Here is an 11,292-nt window from a genome sequence, read left to right as displayed (position 1 = left end):
TGCTTTTTATTAATGCACAAAATCAAGCTCTGAAATAATTGCCCCCTGGGATAGGAAATAAGGATGTTTTCTATTTATTCCTATGTGCATTCGAGCAAAACCAGCCAATTGTGTAGCGGACTGACTAGTTGTTCTATTTATATGTCAGAACATTAGGAAAGTTGAGTTTCCATTAACTTAATGCCTTTGTTGTACTGTATATTTCAGATATTACATTATTTGAGGCTCGATTACCAAATCAGCAGTCCCAATGATATAATAGAAGAGAACATTGTTCTTGTACGACATTAACTCAACAGAATGGCTAAATTGTGTGACCTGAAGTCATCTGTCATCCAAAATTATTAGTCTACTAAACTACTGTAAAGTTTTCCCTAACTTTTATAAGAAGCTTGACTGCTAAACAATACCGTCAGAGCAGCTAACAAAATACCCTAGAGACCAGCTGACATTCAGACTTCCTCTGTTCTGAGTGCCTCAGAATTTCTCCTTTTGGGTTGTAAATTTCTGGTCTTGGCTCCATATAATATGTATATTTCAGAGCTGTTTGAAAAATAGGATTTCTTCTTCCATGGGAAATCCTGAGATTATGAAAAGTTCTTTCATTCCATATAAGGATGAAAATTAGAAATCTCTGAATTTTTCACAAGGAAATACCCGAGAAAATTATTTTGACATGTTTTGATAAGGGCAAAACATTTAATTTAAAAACGAATGACATCAAAATGAAATATTTTTGACCTCGTTGAAATGAAATGGTTGGATCATTTCCCTACCTTTAAGCTGTTTAAGCCAGTCTCACACTCTGAAACTCGGAATCTGCCTCTTTCCCCTTCATTGGCTATATGGCCACTTGTGGCTGGTCCCTCTTCACTCCGTTCTCTTTCCACTGCATCTCTGAGGTGGCCCAACCTCACACACGCTTGCTCACTGTCTTGCCATCTCCTTCACTTTCCTTTTCCCAACTCCTCTGTTACCCAAGCAAGCTCTCCAGCTGCCTAATACAAAGATTTTTGTAGCAAAAGTAAAACAAATATATATAATTTTTTTTTAAGTAGGCCTGACTTTCCCTCTGTTGCAACTCCTTTCCTTCTGAGTGGTATGTTTTGAGGTCGTAAATTATTCTGGGTATGGTTGTCTCCTTATGTGTCTGTTCATAGCCTTGCACATTGGGGCCCTGATCCTGAGTCAGGCCTTTGGGTGCCACTACAATAATAGTACAAAATGTTACCTTACAGGAGTGACTGGGGCACATGTTGCAAAGTACTTCCTCATTGATTGTTTTTAATAAGGGATAGGTAATGTCAGAATTTGTTGCAGCACTTCTGTCTGTTCTTTAAAGAACAGCAGGAGAGAGGAGGCATTAATAATTTCAGCTCACAAAAATACAAGCTCCTTAAGGCATGTTTGCTTGTCAAAGTCACCATACGGGGCAAAACCTGGACACAACTTTGGTGAGTGGTTTGTGGACCCTTTGGAAATCTGTCCCTAAGCATGATGGCAGCTGTGTAAAATGCTTTTGCACCTGTTGTGTCTGCAAACTCGCATTTGTTCGTGCAAACAGGACTTTGCTCATAAACAATGGGTATAATAGGTGCAATGGGTCTTGATGTATTTTGCATGGATTCTGCAGTTGTGTAGTTTTTCTGTAAAATTTGACCCTCCAGGCCTTAATCAAAGTGCAGCACACTGGATCTCAACCAGAACTACAGCTCTAAACATCTGTACTGCTGCATGAGTCCTAGAGAAGCATTGTTCATGGTGACTACTGTTGTTGCTGCCCCCATTACTTTAATGATGTATTATTACATCTACAAGTGCAAATAACCTTGGCCCTGTGCTGGAACAGTATTACTAAATGGATACTTGCAGTGGGGTGTATCCTGTATCATCCACTTTCTTTGGTTCCCTCCCTCTTTCATTTTCACTTTCATGGCATTAGATAAGTAAACTTTGTTCAAGGTTTAGATGTCATGGTGAATTCATTGGATGTACTTACATTTCTTCCAAGGATTGTACAGTTAGTTCCTATGTGCTTTTTATTGTGTAAGTGTAACCCACACACCTTCTGGGTGTGGTGGTCTGTGCCATCGAGTGGCACTGAACCCACTTAGAGAGAGTTGGCTTTTGGCTCATGTGCTGAGCTCCAGAGGTCCCAGGTTCAATCCTGCCCGCTGATGACTGGCGTCTGGCAGTGTTATATAAGTTCTTAGCCACAAAAATTCCATTTGTCCTTACCATTGGCAAACAGCCCTCCTAGCTGAGATCCAGGGGAGGTTCTGTTTGTAGGCTATGCCATGTCACATTTTCTGAATAGCTCATTTGATCAGCAACACCTTTTCCTGTAACCTTAAATCTAAACCACATAGCCATATGCATGCTGTACCAATCTACTGTGCAACATGTTTGTTTACCAACACAGTGGAATGTTCTGAGTTGCATGAAAAATAAAACCCCAGAAAGAACGTGACTGTTTCTGGTAAGTTTTAGAGCCCATATTTTCACAATATTTAAATATTGTGGCAGGCAGCATAGGCGCAAGGGAATAATTACAGTACATCTTTTGGTGCAGAGGTGTAATAAAAAGAGCACTTCTAGACCGTCCTTGCCAATGAGGGAAAAGTTGAAGGGCAGTGTTTATGAATTTCAACACCACACTCCACTTAGAAAAATGCCTAGCTCTTATATATAGTGTTTTCGTCAGTAGAGTTCAAAGTGGTTTAGAAAGGAAGTCAGTATCATTATCTTCTTTTACAGATGGGGAAACTGAGGCATAAAAGGGGACTGGGACTTGATAAAGCTCACCAAACAGGCCAGTGGCAGATCCAGGGAAAAGTACTCCGGATTCCTGTGTCCCAGTCTAGTGCTTTATCCACACTGTTCTGACGATAAACTGGTGCATGCAATGCAAAATTGCTTTATTAAGCACCTCATTGCTAGCTGTGCAATGCTATTATTTCCAAAGGTTGCCCTTGTCAGTGCTTTGATTTATTCAGAGGTGATACCATGATTTCTCATAACAATACGTTGCAGCATGAGGATTTGAAAAAATAGATCTACCCCTAACTGCAATAACAATGTTCAAACAGAATGCAAGCAATAGGAACAATGAAGCTATTAGGCAACGTCTTCAGTCTCTCTCTCATGTTTGACCTGCTCTTTGCTCCAGTAGACAAGACATGCAAAGCCCAGGAGAGGAAACAAAGGCATAGAGAAGTGAAGTAACTTGACTAAGGCCCCCTGCAGACCAGTAGCAAAGCCGGCAATAGAGGCCAGGTCTCCCAACTCCCTGTCTAGTGCCCTATCTTCTAGCCAATGGCACCCCAGAAAGTAAACCTATGAGAAATGTAGACTTCAAGACAGAATTTGGTGTAACTTTTTATTGTGGACTTTTTAAAAGGATGGTAAGCCCTTAAAAGGGAAAGTGCACTTTTCACTGTGGCCACCTATCCATATATTTAGCTGCTTTGTTTGTGCATATAATGCACAAGAGGGATTTGAAATGTTTTGCTGTGTGAAAATGCATTAGAATGAAAAGCATGTCTGTGAGGCACTAAAATACAGAGCTAAATGAAATCATTACACGTCTGAATTAATTAAAATCTGTATTGCCCCTACATTTCTACAACAATGTTGCTCCATATTTAATGGAAAGTTGTTGAGCTAAGGAAAGTAGATGGGTAAAAGAAGGCCATTTATGCCTAAAATGTCAGGAAAGCATGTTTTTATAGGTAATTAATTACATGTTCCAAGAAGCAGTTTAGTGGTTTGAGCAGAAGGCTAGGTCCTACGCTTTCAAGAGTGATGAGTGATTTTTGGGTGTCTGAAATTTTGGGCACTCAACGTGAGATAACTCAAAAGGGCACAATTTCCAGAAAGTGCTGAGCATTTATCCTCTGAAGTTAGTGCCCCTTTAAGATAGCTGAAGTTTGACACCCAATTAAAATTCAAGCACCCTACAGGACTTAAGCACATGCTTAAGTGGTTTCCTGAATCAGGGACATAATGGGAAAAGTTCCCAAGGCTCATTTTTTTTAAACTACAACTCCCAAGTCAGAGGCCCCAGTTACAGCACTGTTGAGAGTTGCAGCATAGATGGGACCAGGACATATCCTGATAACAGGTGTAAATCCTTGGCCTGGTCAGGATTTTAACCTGGTTAAGGAGACACAGATAAGTCCTATCTATGTTACACCTTTTAAGGATGTTGTAACTGGGCACATTGCCTTAGCTAGACATGTAACAGGGCTAGGGCATTAATTATAGGTACCTTCTCTCTACACAGCAGAATTTACTGTTTCTCTAACAGTTACATCACATATGCCATTCTCAGATGTCCATACTAATCGTGAGGTTAGGAATTAGCCTTTGATACCTTCTTAGCAGCAGTGGGTGTGGTCAGATGTGATCTGGGTGGTGCAGTGACTTTAGTTCTGCCTCAGACACTCCCCCATATAAATGAGCAGTCAAGCAACAGCTGTTCTTAAGGGTAGGTTTCCTTCTCTCCTACAATCATAAGCTCAGCTTCCCTCAGGCCTTGCTGTACCACCAGTATTAGCCACTTGGCTGAGGTAAGGAAGGGGCCTGTATATTCTAGTTTGTCATTGTCAGGATGCAGACACCCAATAACATATATTACACTTTTGGCAGGGAGGGATAGCTCACTGGTTTGAGCATTGGCCTGCTAAACACAGGGTTGTGAGTTCAATCCTTGAGGGGGGCCATTTAGGGGTCAAGGGCAAAAAACTGTTTGGGGATTGGTCCTGCTTTGAGCAGGAGTTTGGACCAGTGGCAGATTAATGATTTTGCTGCCCCTAGGCCCTGAAATAATTGCCGCCCTGCCCCTGGCCTCGCTCCGACTCCACCCTTTCCCCGCCCCCATTCCAACCCCTTCCCCAAAGTCCCTGCCACCTCCCTGCCCCTATTGGATCCCTTCCCTAAATCCCTTCCCTGGCCCCGCCTCTTCCCCCAGTGCGCTGTGGTCCCCCTCCTCCCTTCCTGCCCCGCGAAACAGCTGTTTCTGGGCGCCAAACACCGGGAGGGAGGGGAGAGAAACAGGATGTGGCAGCGCGCTCCCGGAGGAGGTGGAGGCAAGCTGGAGTTGGGGGCGGGGCGCTTCTCCATGGGTGCTCAAATTTGCTGCCCTAGGCCTAGACCTAATTGGCCTAGGTGATTATATGTAGCTGGGTTGGACTAGATGACCTCCTGAGGTCCCTTCCACCCCTGATATTCTATGATAGATTCTACATCTTGTATATATGTATAGCTATTGTTCTGAAGGCTTTGGGAAATGCTGCTGTGGAAAAAAATCATATGCTCCCATGTAAAACCTAGTGTCAGATAATTAGGGCCTGAATTACTGCTTGCTATCTTTAATAAAACACAGCTAATGGGTGCAGTCCTCCTACCATCCTGGTATACAAACCACTGCACACAAGGTTTGTCTTATCTCCCCCTGCTTATCTGGAGTAGGATGCAAAGGGTGACAAGTTTGCACAGCTCCTACTGGCTCTATCAGAGAGAGGTTTAGATAGAGAAGTTCCTTAAAGACCAGGAGGGCTTCCATTTGAACTCTGACTGTGGTAACATTTGAGATCCAAACTGGAAAAAAGTGGCTTTTTCTTAGATGACGTGGAGAAGTTATAGTGGCTCATGCTAATATGTTTGAAACAAGAATGGTCTCAGACTGATATTTCTGAAGAATGGGGAAGATCAATACGAATGTTAAAGTCATAGGATAAATATAATATAAACGTAATGCTAAGAAGTTAAGTCCTCCATTCTGCTTTGAGATCTGTTTTGAGAGTGAGGGATATAAACTGCTATACCCTATCACAGCTTTTCCTCTCCTTTTGAAACTGACTGACAAGTCACTAGGTATAAAGCTTTGTCTGAGGCTTAGAAGTCCGTGGATCTGAGCTAAGCTTCTGTGTCACATGAGTGTTTCTGATGTATCTCAAAATGTGAGCAATAAAGGTGAGTGGAAAATTTGGATCTGGGCTCAAACTGCCCAAATTTTAGGATGCTGTGAGCCGAAGATTTGCTTCAGTTCTGCATCCCAATTCAAAATCTTATCCCTCATATCCCCGTCAATATGCAAGAGCCCAGTGTATTTGTTTGGCCATGCTCAGGCACTGCCTCATTGCTGACTCAGATGGACAAGGGCCACCTACTGAATCACCCACATCATTTCCTGCAGCACCTGGGTTCTCGTTGGAGGTCTCCTATCCATGTACCAAGCAGGCCTGAGCTTGCAAGATCTGACAAGATCACAGCTAGGGGCAATATGGCTGCAGGCCATAATTTTACATAACTTCTAAACTTTGCATAATTATTTTAGAAGAGGAAAAAAAACTGATGTCTCACTTTTGTACGTGAGGATGAAGATAGGAGGTGAAAGAGCCTTTCATACTGGTGTATTGAAACCTCAGCTCTTCCAAAGAGGATCTCTCTCAATAATTGACCTTGATGCTCTTTCAAAGGGGATTTTGCTGCATCTGGGCGGTGCTGGAAGGCACTAAGTTAAATTTGTGAATCTGATGTGGCATGTATGGATTAAAAAGCACCCAGCAACAGCAGCAAAAAAGCATGAGAATAATAAGGGAAAACATCCCTCTTGAAAGACTGTACATTTCCATACTCTAAATGTGTTCTAGCTCCATGAAGGGAACCCCCCTCATTGCAGTTAGGGTCATGACATGGGATCCTCTCCCTGAACTGCAAACCAGACCTCAGGAGTAATAGTAGCAAATCCAAAAAAATAAAGCTTTTGTATTTTTTCCTTCATCACAAAGAATGAAACTACGCTAATGCAGATGCCAGTACACAGCTTCTGTGCCCCTTAAATCCCACATACATCCTACTTAGACTGTAAACTCTTTGGAGCAGGGACCACATTTTTGTTTCGGGCTTATACAGTGGCTAGGTGCTACTACAATACAAATAATATTTTGAGGGCTTAACTGGTGCATAGGTATATGACGTGGTCCATGTCTTGGACTCCTAGGTGCTATTACAATACAAATGATAAATAATATTTTGAGGGCTTAACTGTGCATAGGTCTTGTGCTGGCAAGGAGGGGAAATATTGCCCAAAGGCGATTTGAGAGTCTTTTATTAGCTCTGTGGATATAGCACTCTGCTGCATGCTCTAATGTGGAAATACATTTAACAAATATGTGGATATGAGCAAAATGTTCACAAAAAAACACAAAGCCAACGTGGAACTGAGCCTGGGCTCTGATGTGTAGGTGAAACGTCCACCTGTGCTCATGAAAGTTTGGTGGGTATGGCCTACTATAGCCCTTATGTCCATGGAGCCAGTGAACCTTGTTCCCTGTAGCTGCTCCACCCAGAAACAAATCCAAGAAACCCTCCTTATTCTAGAGATGGTCCAATAACAAACCTTTGAATCTAAATACTCTCAGACTTTGATTGTGTTCAGATACAAATCTGGCCTTCCTGGCTCATGCTTGCTTCTCCCAGAGGATTGTAGTGGATGGTGGATGAACGTAGGGATGGGACTTGTAGGGAAGAGGTTGGGAGGAAGGGAAAGAGGGAGGTCTTCTGGGAGGTTTCATTTTGGCTAACCCTGCAAACCAAATGGTAGGATTTGGTTCACTAATCCCTTTGTGAACCACTCCATAAAGAGCTCCTACAGATATGGTCTGCTGCTTAACTTTGGGCTTGATACTGGTGGCCACGTTACCTTGCTGTGTGGTGTAGTACATGCTCTGAGAGCCAAGAGACAATTGTGTCTGGGAAGATTGTAGTTGAGAGAGAGAGAAGTTCACGTGTGTGTTGAAGCACCTATCTGCTTTAGGAGCTTGGGGAACTTTGGTTCCTAAGTGCCTAAATCCCTTTAAAATATTTAGGATCCTAAACCAATTAGGCATTGCAATGCTGAGCATAACAACACCAGCTACCTTTAAAAAAGTGGGCCATAGCCTCTCTTTGACTGAGTTCCCCATCTGTACAATGGAGATGATAATTCTGCCCTATCTCATGGGGTGTTGAGTATAAATACACTGAATATTGTTATGTAGTCAGGTATTACAGTGATATGGGGGGGGTGTGCATATAAGCACCATAGATGGGGGGGAAAGCTACATGGGCAAGATAGCTTCCCTCTGCAACGTGACTTTACTGGTTAGGCAGGCTTTCATTTGGCACTTCCACAATATGGTTTAAAATCTTTTATAAACATGTGCAAAAGCAGCCTGGCAAAATTGTCATGAACTTTTACTAGCCCAGGGACAAAATCTACTTGCCTTTCCGATGCTGATCAAAAACAAACAAAAATAAAGCCAACCAAACAATACCTTCTCCCCCCTCCTAGAAAACTCACTTGTTGAAAGAAATACTTGCCTGGAAGCAGTGGATGACATGAACTCTGAGCCTGCAGTAATGTGGCTTATTTTAATTTGCAGACATTTTTTTTAATCTTAATTTTTGCAGTATCTAAATCTTCATCTTTTGAAAGGTCTCTCCTTGTGGATCAACAGGGCAGATTGCATGGTTGTTGGCATGAGGATACAAGAAAAGCAGGCTCTTTCCTAGATGCTTCTTTTGTGGTTTCTGTATGCAGCTCCCTGAAACCTGAGACTGGCTTGGATTGGTGAGCATTTAGGGCTCTCGGGGTGTCACCAGACCTTTCCAGTCAGAAATGTGGAGCATGCTTATTATATAACACATCAAAGTGTGGATGCTGTGAAGTATCTTTTCCCAGGAATGTAATAAACTGTAGCACAATAATAGGTCAAGCAAGCCAGGCTGGTTTATTCTTGCTGGGTGTGAGCACTGAGCCTGGATCTGGTGTCACCCTGATGAAAATCTCCTAGCTGAACAAAATCTTGTGTTCTATTCAGATTTCCAGGATATAAGCTAAACACATACAATGCTAGCAAAGCCAGCTGTGGTAGTGGAGCCTAGCTATCCTCTAAACGTGGTGAGTTGTGACTCCTACTTCAGCCTATAGCTCAGTGATGGAAAAATCATTGTCAGGGTCTTTGGGGTAGGAATGTGAAAACTCAAAATCAGGAACTAGGCAAAGAATGAAGAGCAACTGGTCCTCTTTCCCCATCCTCTTATTCATCGCCAGAGTATATTTACTGAAATCTTTCTTGCTGGGGCCAGGGTGGCTGCCTCCTCACAATGTCAGAAGTGAGGAAACGGTGTCTAAGAATCTATTTAGTTTTTCCTTTTATGGCTTGAATTGGTTTCCACCATATACAGGGCTCACATTTTTGTCCAATAGCTTTCAGCACCCACACTATACAAACTGTTCCAACTCTGCTGACTTCTACATTAAGCCTGAGGCCTGGACTCTAGCTGTGATAATAGACATTTGGTGGTGTTTCTGCCATCAGGGTAGCTGGGGAACTGTCCCGCTTAGAATGATGTGACAATAAACTCAGAGTAAAATACATCGCGGGTTGGTGCACTATTGCCACGAGATTTGTTCTTCCAGAGGAAGGATTGATATTAGATATTATATCAGCTGCTCCTTTGCACCACACTGCATTGGGTATCGGGCTCCAAAGCAGCAGTAGCAGGACCTCGAGTCAGCGGCAACTAAAACTTTGTCTAGAACTGCTACTGGGCTGAACCAGTTTGGATTCCTCTGTTTACAGAGGCTATTCCTATTACTGCCAGCACCAATTTGGGGTACCATGACATTGTTGGCTGCCTCTATCTGCCCTCCTTGAGGAGAGGGATTTCCCAGAGTGAGGTAAAAATCATGCTGTACCTAGGATTAGGGGCTTATGTGGGCAGTAAACCATTCTGTCATACTGGATTCATTTGGGTGTGGGAGAAGAGGCTCCCTGTCTCCTGAACTAACTCTTAAACCACGCTCCCATTCTTTACCAAAGGATAGCTTCTTTTAGCACTTGCTCTTACGATTGCACTAAAAATAACATACATTTTGCAACTTAACCTTTTCTGCATCACAAATTCAGCCTCTATCTTACCTTGGGCATCTACATGGATTGATTGAAGCACAACTGTGTGTCCAGCTTAACTTCCTCTATTTCTGAGAGCTTTGTACTTAGTAAAATGATGGGCTAGTTGGCAAAAACTGAGTAGAATGGAAGGAACAAGTCAGAATCTGATGCTTTAATCTTTCTTACTCTTCTGGTGCTCATGAAATTGAGGGAATTGTAATCTTAAAGCCACAATGCTCCAACATTGTTTCTATCCTCATCTGATTTTTATTTAGTGTCTTTGTTGGGAGTCCCCACCATATGTCCACAAGGCAGGTGTTCTGCTGACAGCCAGACTACTCTCCTTGAAGCACCAGTGGAGTTTCTCATGTGTAATGACTAGGAGCTCATTAACGAAGGCCATGAACGAAATCAGCGGAGACCGAGTGCCTTGCACAGATTGGTCTGTGCGTGATTATTGTTTCTCCCTTCCCATCAAAATAGGCTCTCATTTCTGCATGATCTCCCTCTCCAGCTTTATCCCCAAGGGGAGTCTGAATGGACACAGGGCAGGGAAAGCACAGAGGTTAGCACAAGGGGACTCTCCTTGCAAACTGTCCTTCGCATGTAGTGGTGATGGCAAATGAAAAGAATTCTTCACAGTTTGGAGAAAACTAACCTAAGAAAAGCTGAAATCTGCTATAGTCTCCATTCCACTGTAAGAGAGATTCATTGATTCCAGGGGCTTGATCTTATAGTAATGGTTTCTCACCGTCACCAAGTCAGCCCTTCATTTACGCTATGGGTTTGCTTACGCTGCAAGTACGGGTGTGACTGTAGTCAAGGCAGGCATATCCTAGCTTTAATCTAGCTAGCATGGGTAATGGAGATGCAGGCAAATGGGCTTCAGCATAGACTAGCCACCTGACTCTATACCCACACTTCCTGACTGGCTTGTAGTTGAGTGAACAGCTCAGGCTGATGATTGTGCCACCGTGCCCACACTCCTGGTTCACTGGTGATACCCATGCTACCTTTAATCTAGCTATGCCTACTAGTGCTACAATCGCACCTTGTAGTGTAGATATGCCCTGTCTCACCTTGCCCCAGAGCCCTTCCCTTACAAATGTTTCCAGTGTTTGTATCGCATACCAATGTGCGGAGCTGCACCAAGATAGCTTATTCAGCAGGAAATTAGACCTTAGACATTCCTCAATCAATAGATGGGGAACATGGCAGTTGAAGTGTTCTGGATTTTGGGTTCTGGGTTGCCTGGGTGGTGAGGGAGATGATTGAAAAATGCCCAGTTTGTATGTTGACATAATTCTTATACAAGAGAATTATTAATGGCAACAAGAGGAAGCCAAAG

Source organism: Malaclemys terrapin, chromosome 12, assembly GCF_027887155.1.
Source record: "Malaclemys terrapin pileata isolate rMalTer1 chromosome 12, rMalTer1.hap1, whole genome shotgun sequence".
Lineage (NCBI taxonomy): Eukaryota > Metazoa > Chordata > Testudines > Emydidae > Malaclemys > Malaclemys terrapin.
The sequence above is the reverse complement of the archived record's forward strand: the minus strand, read 5'-3'. Positions refer to the sequence as shown.